Source organism: Rhineura floridana, chromosome 8 (assembly GCF_030035675.1).
Source record: "Rhineura floridana isolate rRhiFlo1 chromosome 8, rRhiFlo1.hap2, whole genome shotgun sequence".
Lineage (NCBI taxonomy): Eukaryota > Metazoa > Chordata > Lepidosauria > Squamata > Rhineuridae > Rhineura > Rhineura floridana.
This window is the reverse complement of record NC_084487.1, coordinates 45,013,191-45,028,822: the sequence shown is the minus strand read 5'-3', so window position 1 is coordinate 45,028,822 and position 15,632 is coordinate 45,013,191. Positions and strand designations below refer to the sequence as shown.

General features: G+C 46.0%; 2 protein-coding genes across 5 annotated transcripts in view; both read right to left on the bottom strand.

The window, feature by feature from the left end:
• Window positions 1-15,184, bottom strand: part of MGAT3 (beta-1,4-mannosyl-glycoprotein 4-beta-N-acetylglucosaminyltransferase) — a 56,356-nt gene extending 41,172 nt beyond the window's left edge. For 2 of the 4 annotated variants that reach the window (XM_061639169.1, XM_061639165.1), the window contains exon 1: window positions 14,041-14,724. The gene's annotated coding sequence lies outside the window, so the exon portion shown is untranslated. Of the gene's footprint in view, window positions 1-5,950; window positions 5,973-12,452; window positions 12,577-14,040 lie in introns of those variants that run through there. The other 2 variants (XR_009764411.1, XM_061639170.1) reach the window with 2 other exon arrangements.
• SYNGR1 (synaptogyrin 1) overlaps window positions 1-15,632 on the bottom strand; it is a 229,589-nt gene that overhangs the window by 76,084 nt on the left and 137,873 nt on the right. The window lies entirely within an intron of this gene.

The window sequence follows — 15,632 nt, the reverse complement described above, 5'->3', positions numbered from 1 at the left end:
AACTGCTGCTGGTGTATAGATCCTGGTCCACAAACGGTGTTCCATGTCCATAAAGCATAACGGAGCAGCAGCTGTGCATGGTGGCCACAGCAGCTTCTCTGTAATTCTTAACACTTGGTGTCCGCCTAGAAGGTGAATGGGACAGAATGGAAGTGCGGGGAAAGGGGGAGGCATTTGAAAGCCATAGAGAGGATGAGCATCATGACAGAGACAGAGGAAGAAAGAGGAAGTGACTTGAAAGGAGTGGAGAAAATTAGCAGCCAGAAAAAGAGAGTGAGACAAAGAATGAAGAAGCAGTAAGAAAAAGAGAGTCAATATATGGAACAAAAGTGAGTGGGATGGGACCTCAAGTGATAGGGGTAGGAGGCACTTGAAACACAAAGGAATAAGAAGACAGCCAGAACCTCTTTTCTAATAGTATACTGTAGTTGCTGTCAGAAGTGGTCCATCAAGACCCTCAGCACTTTTGGGTTGTTGCCTGAGGGGAAAAAAAGTTTGGGAACCACTGGTGTAGACAATGCTGAGAACGTAAGAACATAATCAGAGCCTGCTGGGATCAGGCTAATGGCCCATCTAGTCCAACATCCTGTTCTCACAGTGGCCAACCAGATGCCTATGGGAAGCCTGCAAGCAGGACCTGAACACAAAAATACTCCCCCCTCCTGCAGTTGCCAGCAGCTGGTATTCAGAAGCATACTGCCTCCAACAGTGGAGATAGAACACAGCTGTCAGTAGCAACTGATGAGCCAGGGGACTGACTCAGTAAAAGGCAACGTCCTATGTACTGAAGTCAATGGAGACAATTCTAAATCAGATGGCATACAACAACTCCATTGGCATACATGGTGCTCAATGCATAACTTCCCCTGCCCTCAAAAGAGGAAATATTTTACAGCAGTCAAAAATATAACCAGAAGGTGCTCACTCCAGGATGATTTCCCATAGGTTTCACAGTTAGGGTTAGGGTTATTTAAAGCAAGTAATATTTTATTGATCAAGGAACAAAACTCTGGGAAGATCCAGTGAAGGAACAAGATTAAGAAAAAAAAATTAAAACAGTCTCAAGGTTAAAATGGAAATCTTACTTCTTATGCACTCCACAGTTTTCTTCCTACTTATTTGATGGAGCCATTACTTAGAGACTCCTAGCTGCGATCCTATACCCATCTAGTTGGGAGTAAGCCATACTGAAATCAATGGGTTGTGTTCAACGAAGTCCTACTCAGAGTGCACCCACTGAAATTAATAAACCTAAGTGAGTCATGTTTATTCACTTCATTGGGTCTACTTTGAGTAGGACTACCATTGAATACCACCCAATGGGATTTACATCTAAATACAGGATTGCACTGTTAGTAGACTCCTGGATTTTAATCCCTTAATTACTTCTGGTATTCTTCAGAAGAGTAAATTTCATTTCACAGAGCCTCTGTTTCCCATTCTATAAGATGGTGGCAGTGATACTTCCACAACACCCAGGGCTGATTAATGCAAATTGGCCACAAACATGAGGTTCCTTAGCTAATTATGCTTCCTTCTTGGTGAGTGCTTGCTAATTAGTTTGCATTGCCTAAAGAAGTGGAGCATATATTTACAAGTATTGCAAAAAATGCCCAAGTTCTTCTGCTTCCACTTTCCTTGCCTGATCATAATCATTAGTTCTGCCCTGCTCTAAAACTAATATATGCAGCAATCCAAACACTGCTTAGTAAGCCCCATGGAATTTAATGGGACTTACCTCTGAGTAGATATGGTAAGGACTCCAGTCATAGATTTGTCGCCTTGGATCCTAAACACATTTGTTTGGAAGTTGACCAAGCAAATCAATAGGGCTTTCTTCCAAGTAAAATAATCTAGGACTAGACGTTAGTTTGCAAACTGTTAAATCTTATATTTATTTAAGACAGAGGTGGGAAAGCTCCAGCCCATGGGCCAATCTTTCATGGGATCCTCTGCTAAAACAATGAGGGAAAACCTCCCTTTCAGTAGGGGATTCTGATGCATACCCCTCCCTGAATGATGGAGGAAAACCTTCAATTTCAAAGCTTTGGAAGGTGCTTTGAAATCCCGAGTTTGGGCCTTCAAAGCACCATGCACACAGTAACATTGTGACATCATGTGATTTAGGTGGGTGGCTCCGCCACTAGTCAAATTTGGCCTGCAAGGCTGATCCTGATAAGGATGTTGCCCATGAAGCCAAAAAGATCCCCCACCCGGATTTAAGATATCTATACCCCGCTTTACTCAATCCATAGGGCAGCTTACAGCAAAGCTTAAAAACAGTAACAATCTTACTAAAGATGAAACAACAAGAAACTGGAAAATAGGAGCAGCTAACAGAAAAACCCGCAACCAGCAGAAAACCAGCAACTGATAACCCAAAAGAGATTCAATAATACATCACACACCATTAACCCTAAAAGCTCTCTGAAGTAAGATCGTTTTCACTCAACGTAAAGCCTTGGTGTCCAACACAGTTGCCACTCCCCACATATGGCAAAACAGCTATTGACTTGTGATGAATTGGTGCTTTACTTCTACTATTTTAAAAAATAAATGTTTAATTAAATTATCTTATACATGTAAGAGTACAAAAAAGCATCCACCCTCGGCCCTTAACAATCACAGATTGGTCCTTGGGTCTTATACAATAAAAATGGCAAGAGCCATTTCACTTTGGCATCTACAATTCTCAACTATCTCAAGAGCTTGTGGGGCTTTTTTCTTTGGAGAGGCACTTTTTCAAGACAAATGTGATTTTACTTCAAAGTACTCAGCATTCGAAAGATGATTCAATTGCTACTGAACTCATATTTTAAATCAAATTGAGTTTGGAGTTCTAAATGCAGTTATTCTGAAACTGTTTTCAATTTTTCATTCAACGTCACTCTGCAAATCAACTTTTTATGTGGTAAAAATGGCGAAATCAAAATATAGGTCGCAGATATTGGATTAAAATTTGGAGGCCGAGTTGAGATGTAGTCTAACTGATTTTATGCCTGATTTCCCTGAACTACTTAATGAAAAGATTGTGTATTTTTCTGCCTCCAAAAAACACAGGTAATTCTTTTTTCATGTGGCAAAAATGTTAACACATTCGCCACAATTTGGCAAAAGGTGTTGGGCACCTCTGGTCTAAAGGCTAATAGGGATGGAGAGAGACAAGCCTCTCTGGGAAGGCAATTCTAAGGCCTTCACACTGCTGCTGGGAATGTATTTTCCTTTTCCACCCTCTGTGCCTCCAACTGTCCTAAATCAGTGCCTGGAGGCTGTGAAGGGCTGGATGTGGGCTAACAAACTGAAACTTAATCCAGACAAGATGGAAGTGTTGCTGGCCTAGAGAAAAACTGCCCCAGGGATAGGGATGCAACCTGTTCTGGATGGGGTTGCACTCCCCTTGAAAGAGTAGGTCCGCAGTTTGGGAGTTCTTCTGGATCCTGCCCTGCTGCTGGAGTATCAGGTGGCTGCAGTAGCCAGGAGTGCTTTTGGCCAACTCAAACTGGTCTACCAGCTGTGTCCGTTCCTAGAAGCAGCTGACTTGGCCACAGTGACATTGAGGCTTGATTACTGTAACACACTCTACGTGGGGCTGCCTTTGAAAGCGATTCGGAAACTACAGTTGGTCCAAAATGCAGCAGCCAGAATGTTAACTGGAGCACGGCGCAGGGAGCATAACATCCCTGTGCTTTATCGACTCCACTGGCTCCCAATTTGTTTCTGAGCCCAATTCAAAGTGCTTGTTTTGACCTTTAAAGCCTTAAACGGCCTTGGACCAGTGTACCTAAGGGACTGCTTACGCCCATATGTTGCTACCCTGGATTTAAGATCATCTGTCTCTGGTCTCCTCTGCATTCCTGGAATGAAAGAAATTAGATTGACAGGCACGCAGGAGAGAGCCTTTTCAATTGTGGCTCCCAGCCTTTGGAATTCCCTGCCCCAAGAAGCCCGCTTTGCTCCCTCCCTGATGGTTTTCCGGAAACTTGTAAAAACTATTTTGTTCCGTACAGCCTTTGGTTGGGGCTGACGGGTCAGCCTGACACCATTTTAAGTTTTTTATCTTTTACTTTTATCTTTTAAGTTCTCACTCCCTCATATGTGTATGCAGATATATACATGTATGTATGTTTGTATGTGTATGCATAATGCATTTTATGTATTTTAATTGTATCCTATGCATTTCAATTTACTGTAATGTTTGTGTTTTTATTGTGTATTTTATTATATATGTGTGCAATGTTATTGTAGCCGCCCTGAGTGCCCTGTTGTAGGATAGAAGGGCGGGATAGAAATATTTTAAATAAATAAATAAACTGTCCAAGATGATTTGCTGCCTGAGGCAAAGGACAGGATGGCACTCCCTCCCCATTTCATACACAGACGCCAACCAGATTAGAAGCTGAAACTGACTTAAACACTGATAATGGAACAGCGTCCTCCCTGACATCTGAGGGCAGCAGGTTAGTTTAGCCCCCAGGTTAGGTCATATGGCAATGGCATACTCAGTTACTGTCCTCCAACAGAAGGGAACAGCTGGGGGCTTCATGAGGAATTGCCAGGGGGCCACTGCATTATTTTTGCCTAATGGTAGAACTGGCCTTGATGACACAACAGTGCACAGAGCTCTTGTAGATCAGGAGATAGGTGTCCTGAGATCTCTGGGAAATTTGCAGTAGATTGGCAAGGATTTCTAACTCACAAATTTTAACAATAGCATGTAAAATTAAAAGTTTATTTTAAAACAGCTTCTGCCATGACGTCTGTCCTTGGGCTAATCACACAGCCACAGCGTTCCTGTCCCTTTGAGACCTGCTGTCTTCCTTGTATTGTTCATTTTCAATTATTTGTTAAGTATCCTAACTAATGAAGCTGAAGTCAAAACAACAATTATCCATAAAAGGATTGTAGGCTTTACACTAGAAATAAGTTTCAGAGAGTGTGTCTATACTGCAGGCTTTTTGCTGGGCCCATGGAAGATTTACTTTAACTATTAAATCAACAGCAGCCACAACTTTCAAGCAAGGCCTAATGACTTGGGAGTTCTCCCAGGCATTTTAGCATCTGTTTTTAAATTGTTTTTTTTTTTAAATTAAATTGTGTTTTTAAATTGTTTTTTGTGTTTTAAAATTTGTGTATTTGTTTTTATTGTTTTTAATTGCTGTCAAACGCCCAAAGAGCTTCAGCTATGGGGCGGTATATAAATGTAATAAATAAATAAAACAAAACGTTCTTGCCATCAGGGTTTGAGCACCTTACTTTGAAAAAGGCTACAATCATGAGCAGAATATCCCAGGGACAGGAATCATGAGAAGGATGGCTCCCTTCTCACAAACCTGTTTCTAAACTGTGCCACTCTGAAGAGCAACTGGGAGCTCACATGACTGAATGCTTTCACATGTAGAAAAAGTATTGGGTCTAGAAAGATTATTTTGTGCTTTAACTGCCATCTTAAATTTGTGCTTTTTGAAATGCTAGTTTTGATTTTGTTAGCCACCTTGGGCATTTTGCAGAGAAAGGTGGGATACAAATGCTTTTCATTAATTAAAGAGATCTCTCAATATTTTAATACTGAGAGACACTGCCCCCCCCAGCCTCCAAATTACAGCTAAGAATTTACAAGTCATTCTTAAACTTTTAGAGCTAGAATTATCTGCCTTCAATGAACACTCACTCCCTATGTTTCTGGGTGAGTCACTATTCTGGGTATCCATTCTGACTGGAAGGAGGCAAGCCAGTGGAATGACTCGTACAAAGAGATAAGAGGTGCCCTCCTGCAAGGAGTAGATAGTTGTGCAATGAATCATCAGAGAGGCAACAGGCAGCCTCCTTTTTGGATGGATCGTCTGGCTCATTGGGCAAGCTTTCACACGTTTACTCAGAAGCTAGCCCCTCTGTGTTCTGTGGGTCTTACTCCCAGGAAAGTGTGCATAGCATTGCAACCTAATTAACTTACTTATATCTGCAGTTCTCCGATGGTACAATAGGATGCCCCAGCACTCAGTTTGGAAATGAATGGTCTACAGATGCCTCAGAGCCAAGGCTCTCTACATCATGGGTGGACTTCTGTTTACTTTAGAATAGAACATTTCGGAAGAGGTTTCTTCAGAGCCAGCTGCCTTTGTTAAAAGAAAAAGAGAGATGATTTTGTTCCTATATTTACACTGAAATTAAGTAGGTGAGGTAAATAAATAAAGTGATAGGAAATGCTTCCCCTGCATGCTAGATGGCTGCTGAAAAGCACAGAAACAGAGTTAGTGTAAAGCTGCAACCCTATTTATGCAAAAGAAGCTCCCAGTGGTTTTTTAGCTAATGCACTGCTGTTGTTGTAAGATGAGGGTGTGGAGCCTGTGGCATTTTATGCACCCCAGAGATGGGGTGGCAGAGAGAGTGGGAGAGAGGGAGTGCCACAGAGAGAAAGAGAGTACTATGCAGTCCTGCAATCCTGCCCATTCTGCTCCCTTCTGGCTCTGGCTCAACCCACTATCGGCTGCAGACCCCAACAGGCTGTGGGCCAATGGGGCCTTTGGTAGAGAAAAGTTCTCCAGGATTTCAGACAGGGTATCTTTCCTTGCCCATTTGCAGATGCCAGGGATTGCGCCTCGGAGCTTCTGCGTGCCATTTGCTTTGGGGAAGGGCTGTAACTCAGTGGCAGAGCAGCTGCTTTGCATGCAGGAGGTCCCAGGTTCAATCCCCAGCATCTCCAGGTAGGGATGGGAAACAGCCCTGTCTAAAATCCTGGCAAGTGGCTAGCAGTCAGCGTCGACAATACTGAGATAGACGGACCAATAATCTGACTTCATATAAAGCAGCTTCCTAGGTTCCCCAGCTAACAGTATAACCACCCCAGAGCTTGTCTCCGTTAGCACAACTCTGCTGGTCAGTTTTATCTTAAATTCAAGTCCATTTCCAATTCATCTGCAGTTGATCTGGAGCAATCGCCATGCTGGCATCGATGTGATACCTGGACTGGGGTAAATACTATGTCCTTCCAAGCTGCATGCATCGTGCCTGATTTAAAAGGTACACCGTGCACTTCAACCGTTCCTTCCCATTGTATCCTTAAGGGGAAAGCAGAACAACTTGACCATTTCTGGCACACCCCTGTGAAGCTAGTGGCCACAAACAGACACAGTGAGTTGAAAGTAATTCTCCCTCTGCTTTGTGCTCACCATTAGCAGGTTGCCTGGGGAAAGAAAAGAGAGCTGGAAGATAAGCGAGCCCGCCCCACTCTCACCAGTTGGCTGCAATTGCAGACAAGGCATTATGAGCAGAAACTGCCCTTTGGTGCATATGATCTGACTCAGAGATATGAGCCAGGCTTGATTGCCAGGCAATCACTTGCCACCATCTTCCCTGGCACTCCCTGCCCTGGTGTTGCTATAGGCTGTACCAGCCTTCATCAGCACCACCACCTCCTCCTGCTCAAACCGTATCCCATTCTGACTAGGTCACAGATTCCAACAATGTACAAAGAGCTCATTTCAGAGCGCACAACTCCACCTCAAGCCATGCCAGCCTTGGCAAATGTTAGTTGCAGCCCACTGCAAAGCTTTGCCCACTGCCCCTCTTCATGTCAATGGGGCTTTTACAGGAGAATTTCCTGGGTGGGTGGTGGCCACTGGCATTTATCCTGCACCCTCCCTACCCTCACAATCCTCCCCCCTTTGTCTGATCTACCCATTCTGCTTTCTATCTTTGAGATGTTATTCTCAAGAAAGCTTGTGGCAGGAAATCGAGTAGCAGCTTGATAAGACCTCTGTCTCCATGCAGAGTTTTATCTTCTGGCTTAAAGATTAATGCACAGTTCTGTGTGTGTGTGTGTGTGTGTGTGTGTGCGTGCGTGCGTGCGTGCGTGTGTGTGTGTGTGTGTGTGTGTGTGTGTGTGTGTGTGACAGAGGGCAGAAGCTGCAATCAGATTATACACACATTCCTTATCTGTTCATATACATAAAAATGTTATACTAGTTTATGTAAAATGCTTAAGAGATTTATTATTATTATTAATATTATTAAGTCTATACATTTTTGTAAATAAAAAAATATATAGATCTTGGGTATACACACATTGAACCATGTGTAGATAAAGAGCTAATGAAACGAGGTACGCCTGGCGAGGTACGCCTGGCGCCTACTTTACTATCTTTTCGGCGCCAGGTGAAAACCTTCCTCTTTGCCCAGGCATTTTAATATTTTTAGTATTTTAGTATTTGTATTTAATGTCTATAAAGATAGTTATATGTTCCATCATTTTTTCTTTCTAACTACTTCTGATTTGTATTTGATATGGGTTTATTAGGTTAATCTTACTTTTGTTGTATGTTTAAACTGTTGATTTGATGATTAGGTGCTTTTAAATTGAATGTAAATATATATTTTTATTTGATGTACACCGCCCAGAGAGCCTTGCTATGCGCGGTATAAAAATTGAATTAAATAATAATAAATAATAATAATAGGCTCAACAGTTGTCAGATGCTCCACAGAAGGGGCCCAATGGCTGCCCAGCAAGGACAGGATAAGGAAGAGGGAGGGGGCCTTAAGAGTGCTACATCAACCTTCCCCAACCCAGTGCCCATCACCTATTTCAGACTACAATTCCCAGATTACAATTCCCATCAGCCACACTGGCTGGGGCTGATGGGTGTGGTAGTTCAAAGCAGCAGAGGGCACCAGGTTAAGGAAAGTCATGACACATGATGGCCTGGGGAGAGCCAGATGGTGCTGAAGGATCAAGTGCAGTGAGGTTCTATTCTTACAGAAGTCCCACACCTGCATGCACAAATGCTGCAAACTTGTTATCTTTAGTTATAGCTTCACACACGCAATATTGGCTATCTATTCAACCTTTCTTTTAAAATATCCAAAAAAGGAATTTCTTTAAGCAGCTTTTTTAAATGGCTGAACTGCTCTTATAGTTGCCAACTTTCCCCCCATCAGAACTGCTGTGCCTTTAACAGCTCCACAGCAAACAGAAATTCAGCAGGCAAAGCTTTTCCCAGCATGGAGATGCAATGATAGGAAACCGTTCAGCAGCTAAATTTCTGCATGTCCTGAAGCTGTAACAGGCATAGGACCTCTGCCAGAAAACGTTGACAACCCTCGTTTGCTAGCTAAAATATTTTCTAATCCCTGGCTGCTCTATATGCTTTGTGTACATCCCATAGTAGTGCGCATGTGTAACTTTCAGCTCACTAGGCAAGCATACACACAAAAACAGATGCATAAGCTGAACAAGCAGCAGATGGGCGTTGTATAATACACACAAGAAATAATGCAAACTTATTTCCATTAAATAACTATTACCCCCAAAACATGCACAACACTTTGATAAGCATGTAAGCTCTGGATACAGAAAGATGACACAACTCCCAAGAAACTCTGATTTCTGACAAATTGGATGCAGTTTTCAGTCTTATGAGAAGAGTATGGGCTTACGTTTTCTTTGTATGTATATTTATAATACATACATACATTCCTATCTCAATTGCTCTGATCTCAGTCCTGCAAAAATAGATCCCAGGACACAACACAGAAAACTACGTCTTCATATAGATAGAGATATATGCATTTCATACATTTTCTACAAGGAAGAGGCCATAGCATATCCCTCAAGCAGCTAAAAGTGCTTGAGGGTTACTGTGGCATTTCAAGCAGGCGTCACAGACCCAAAGAAACAGGACTGTAGCAAAGGCAGCTGCTTGGACAGCAATCTGGGAAAGGACCTTCTTAATGTGAGCTGGAATCCACAGAGAAAATTGATCAGGTTTCCTCGCCATGGTTGGCTGTATACACTCTGCATCCAGTTGGGTCATCTCTATATTTAGGAGATCCACCCCATGGGATGTAGGTGTCCGGTAGCATCCCAGCAGAAAAGGATGTCACACCTGCAGCAAACGTCCTGCCTCTACTGCAAAGCCACCTTGAGTTAGGAGGTCCAGATACTATGCTGGGAGCTTTGCCATGGCCTGTGGTAATTGTAAGCTTCAGTCCAAGTCTACTGTTTACAAGACTTCACTGCAGAGACTCAAGGATTCTCAAAGGCATGGGGGGGGAGACCTGGGCATTTTCCCTCTCAAAAGGACACAGAAGGACCTGGGGCGTGTTTTTTTTTTTTTTAAGATCTCTGTTTTTATTATCTCACTCAAGAATACTGTGCTGATTATCCTACTATTATTTCTGTGTTTAGAATGGAATGGAATTTTGGAGGTGGGTATTCAGGGAAGGGCTGCAGTTCAGTGGCAGAGCATCCGTTTGGCATACAAAAGGTCCCAGGTTCAGTCCCTGGCATCTACAGGTAGAGCTGGGAGCAGTAGTGCAGGGGTGAACTCAGAAGTGCAGGGTCCCTTCATATTAATCACAGCCATGCCCCCTCCCCGTGTTTTTTTTTTTACTGGGTGGTTGAGAATGAGATCCTTGATCATGCCTAGGAACCAATAAGCATGTTGAAAGAGGAGAGTGTTAGCTACCAAGAAGAATCTTCTCAGTGTTTAACTTACCTCCTTTCACTCCGATTGGCTCCAATCCACAGGAAAGGACAAGGAAGCATGTTAGAAGACTCTTCTCAGTGGCTAACCCATTCCCCTTTCATGCTGACTGGCTTGTAGGATGCTAGAGACACAGGGACGCTGCTCCCAAAAAAGCAAAGGGTCTAAGACTCCCCAAGACCCTGCATGACTATACCCCTGGCTGGGAGATATCCCTACCTTGAAACCCTGGATAGCCACTGCCAGTCATTGTAGACAATACTGAGACAGGTGGACCAATGATCTGACTCGGTATAAGGCAGATTTCTATGTTCCCTTGCTCTATCCAGGCTGCCATATTGACTACCATGTTTCAGAGATTTGAAGGAGGTACAGTAGAAGCACAGTAGCATGCACATTCATTTTATTCCCTGACTCGTTATGGGTTAAACAGATTTTGCAGGTTTTTCAAGCGATTCAAACCCTGCTTGACCAAAGGCCAATGGGACAGAAAAAAGAGATCATGCGTACATACTTGCAATGATAACCCTATTGTACCATTTTCAAGTCTCTGAAAAAAATGTCATCTATGCAGCCAGTTCCTAGTTGATTTCAAATTTGTTCCCAGATTTTCTAGCCTATGGGGGTCACACCCCCTATGGTATGTCATGTCACACAACACAGGGGGAAAGGGAAGTAACTATTGATTATAGTAACTAGATTATAGTAGACTAAATAATAGAGTATAGCAGCTGTAGACTATAGATTTGTTCTTGACAGATGGAAAAGATGGCAACAATAGAGAAACTTCCAGGTAACACGAGGACTTGTCTTAGAATTAGTATGGCTACTGTTAATAACAAAATTATCACCGTCTCTGTACTCTTCTGCCCTCACTGTTTACAAGCCCACCAGCCCACCATGCATATATGTATCTGCAACTCAGGATAACACTTCACAAATCTGAAGGCACGGACCATAGTCCACAAAAGCTTATGCCGTAATCAATATGTTGGTCTTTAAGGTATCACAGGATTCTGCTATTTTTTCCTGCAAATTACTAACAAGGCTGCTCTTCTGGTAATTATGGAGGGAGAGGCACGGCAGTTCCAGGGAAAGAGGATGTGCACTGAACGCTCTTCTTGAGATTCTTGGTGACCTGAGTTCTGCTGTAAAGGGAAAAGGATGTAGACAGGGGAAGGGCATAGCTCAATGGTAGAGTGCATACTTTGCAGAAGGTCCCAGTTTCAACTCCTAGCATTTCCAGGTAGGGCTGGGAAAGGCCTCTGCTTGCAACCCTGGACAGCTGGCTGGTTGACTTGGTAGAACACAGCTTCCTATGGCTCATATGTATGGGAAGGTACTGAGCACTGTGTTTGATTCAGTTTCTTCTGACATGCATGCATGTATGTGTATGTTGGGATTTACAGATGACTTAGTTCCTTTCATTCTCAGCAGTGGACGTGGGGGGCATGTAGGGCAACTGAACCTCTCATGAAATGGGAATTGGTGGTTCATTGAGTACCATTCTCACTCTAAGGTCTGATTCACATATTCATGCTCATCCCATGATGACTGCAACATCAAGTGATGACTGTCATGTGTGAATGAGTGAGCTCCAATCTAACACCACAAATATTTATTTATATCACAAAATGCCCCTACTCAGATGGCATACTTTTTCAGTGGAGTCAGTTCATACTCTCAGTCATCATTGTGCATTGACTTGTGTGACATATACCCATGTGCAAATCAGCCCACAGATAATTGTCAAGTAAACCTCAAGTTCAGATCTGCTTTGAAGTGACCAGATTGCCTTAGGCAAGGCAAGGCCCCACTGGCCCCACCTACAATATGCGGATAATAATACTGGCCTACCTTACAAGACTGTTGTCAACATTACCAAGATGACGTATCTGAAGTGCTTTGAACAGGCTAAAAGCTCTGCTATGCTATCCTTGCTGCCGATGAGGCCAGCTTTCCTCATCATTAAAATTTTACTATGTGGAGCTCTTCACTCCAGCCAGGTGTCCACTTAGTGCTTCTTCAAAGCGCTGAGAGGGCAGCTTCAATGTGACCCAAGAAGACATCCCAGGCAGGTGTCACCCCAAAATCCCTGGAGAAACAAAGTGGTGGAGGCCGGTCATTCCTCTTTTCCATCCTCCTGCTTGCTCCTCCCCCCCCCTTTCTGTAATACTGCCTAAGCAGGTTTACAGCTGCAGCAGCACCGGCTTTGCTTTCCAGCCCCCACCACAACACCTTTGTTGTACTTGGGAAGACAATCACATCTCACAGTGATGGAGCTGCACACGGTGGTTCCTCCTTCACCATGTGTGTGTGTGTGAGAGAGAGATCTGTCTATCTAGCGCTCCATCTAACAAATCTTCAGGCATTACCAGTGGCCCTATAAACCAGGGGAAAGAAGCACAGCCTCTGTATTCAGCCCAGATGAGGGATAATTTACAAACAAACACAACAACCTGGATGTCTGAGGGAGCCAGGAAGCAGAGGAAATCTCTGGGCTTCTTCTATAGCATTGCTAGTATCCACAACCACCATCTCTCTCTTTCTCCTCCACCTCTCTATCTACTGCCTACAGAACGGTGCAGGCTTGGCACAGATGCACCATCAATGCCCTCCTGGCTTGGAGAGCTGGGCAGCAGCAGACCGGCTGTTGCTGCAGTGCCTGAGCTTGTAGGTGTGGGCTTGTCGGTCGGTCTCCTTCGCAGGGAGGGCAAGAAGAGTGGGCTTGCAGTCCGACCTTGGCTTGCCTTGGTTTTGCAATGCAGGAGGTTCCCCTTCCCAATGAGCTGCTGGGGTGACAGTCATATTTTGGAGGTCCCAAACGTCCCTGCGGATACAGGTGGGTTGTTTCCCTACACCACTGAGGAGCAGAAGCACCCTCGGAGTTCCCTCCTGGATGACACAAGCAGCTGCAGAGGGGGCCCCCGAGGGGTTACAGTGGGGTCCTTGGCACCCCCTTCCCTTCCAACACATAAGCACACCCAATCCTTTCCAAGGCTCAGAGGTAAGCATGGCAGGGTAGGATGAAAAACACTTTGGGTTTTCTAATGGAGGGATGGTGCTGGGCGCCTGGTCCCTTGAGACCGCCCTTACCTGGCCAGATTCAGAGAATGGACCAGCTGTGACCTCTCCCCAACCCCCAACCCCCGCGACAACAGCGACAGTGGAAAAAATAATTGTGCATCCCGATCAGTTCCTAACAGAAGTCCCCTCCCCTTTCCTAATCAAACACAAAGATGTGAAGGAGGGTAGAAGAGAAGGACACCTAATAGGGAGGTGGAGAGAAAGGGAAAGAGCGCGTGTGGAAAGGCGGATCAGTGGGGTCAGCGGCGGCGAGGGTGTGGGGCAGACTGGGAAAACACGTCAAAGGGGGAGATGGGTGGGATGAGGGGGGTCTGGGTGCGGGGAAAGGTGGCAGTGGGATGGGGATCGGAGGGAAGATGGGGAGGAGGAAGAGAAAGAGGGGGCAAGAGAGGTCAGAGAAGGTGCCGCGGATGGAGGGGTGGAGTGGAGAGGGGGGCAGAGGCGGTGGGTTGCTGGGGCTTTTCCCACTTACCCATCGCCCGTTGTCTTTCAGCAGCGGCGGCGGCAGCGACGGCGGCGGCTCCTCTGCCTCCCAGGCCCCCGGTGGGGAGATGTTGGGCTCCGCAGCAGCCTCTCGCCCCATCCCTGATTCCGGCAGCCGCGGCCACCCCCCGGCATGGCTCAGCCGGGGCGAAAGCCCTCCACTTCCCTCCTTCTCTCCTTCTCCAGCAGCAGCAGCCGCCTCTGCAGGGGACGGGGGCGAGCAATCCAGAAGCCGGGGTGCAGAGCGTGTGGGAGGGGCGGGGGAGCAAAGGAAGCTCCGGATGAAGAGGATGGGGATGAAGGCGCAGAGTGAGGGAGCGCAGCAACGGAGGCAGCCGATAGCTCTGGGCAGAAGCAGGGAATGTGGCGCGCGCGGGCGCGCGCATGGAAGGAGCAAGGGAGGAGGAAATCACCTCCTCGCACAGGAATAATACTTGATAGTTCTAATAATAATGTGGTTGAGGCCCCTCCTCCGTCTCCTCCTCTTCGGAGCGTTGCAGCAGCCAAAGGAGGGAGCCAGATGCTAAGGAGGACAGAGCGATCAGGTTGGGAGGTTTCCCCTTCCTCCCCACTCCCCGCGCTTCGCAGGTCTGTCTTCTGCCGCCGGGGCTGCTGCAGTCATTCAAACGCCTTGCGTGTGTCCGGGTCCCTTCCTTCCCTCTTTCCTCCTCCTCCGTCCACCGCTCAGTATCCCCCTCCCCAAGGTTCCTTCTTCCCAGTCCCCAGATCTAGTGCTGCCGCCGCGCCAGATCACAACCGCTTCCCCAGCTCCCGTTTAAAAATATCCCTCCCACCCCCAAACGCAAAAAAATAGGGAAAGGAGCAGGCGGCGGGGGAGAAAGAATGGGCCTCAAGACCAGCTTCTCGGGAGGTCGGAGGAGGAAGAGGAGATGAAGTCATCTGAGCATCACCATGACCCCCCGAGCCTTTTTTTTCTAGGTAGGAGTCGAGTGTGGGCTTCCCCCTTTATGTTCTGGAAAGCAACCCTAACCCGACGCCCCTAACACATCTAGAAATTTGAAAAGCGACGGATGTTTCACGGTGAGACTAGAAATCGACGCCCAGCAATTGGCGGCAGCTTTGCAGCTCAAGAGCAGGCTCTCTCTCCTCCCTCAGCACGCGCGCCTCTGCAATGGATGGGAATACAAAGGAACGCCTTGTGTTTAGAAGACGAGTTGGAGGGGGTGGGAGAGACGGGAGGACGGGGAGGAGACGGCTGGGTGGGCTTCGAGAGTGGCTGAACTGGGCACAACCACTTGTACGAGGCGAAAGAATGCGCCAAAGGCAAGAGGGAGGGAACGGGCGGGGTTAGGCCCTTTCCCAAGACACCTGAAAGGGTAGAGAAAGCTGCCCTGGCGGTGCAATGGACACGTGAGCTGAAATTAGACGGAGGAAGGCCTACAGCCGAATCTCTGCCGATCTATTCGTTCAGGTCACTATCTGTAAAATGGGCATAGTGATGACCCTCTTCCGGACCGGAGGACTGTGGCAAAGGCAAATGGGGCGGAGAGCAGTCTGTGGCACAACTCTTCTGTTCGGATACCTGGCAGGAAGGCAGCCCTGTGTGTGTGTGCGTGCTGG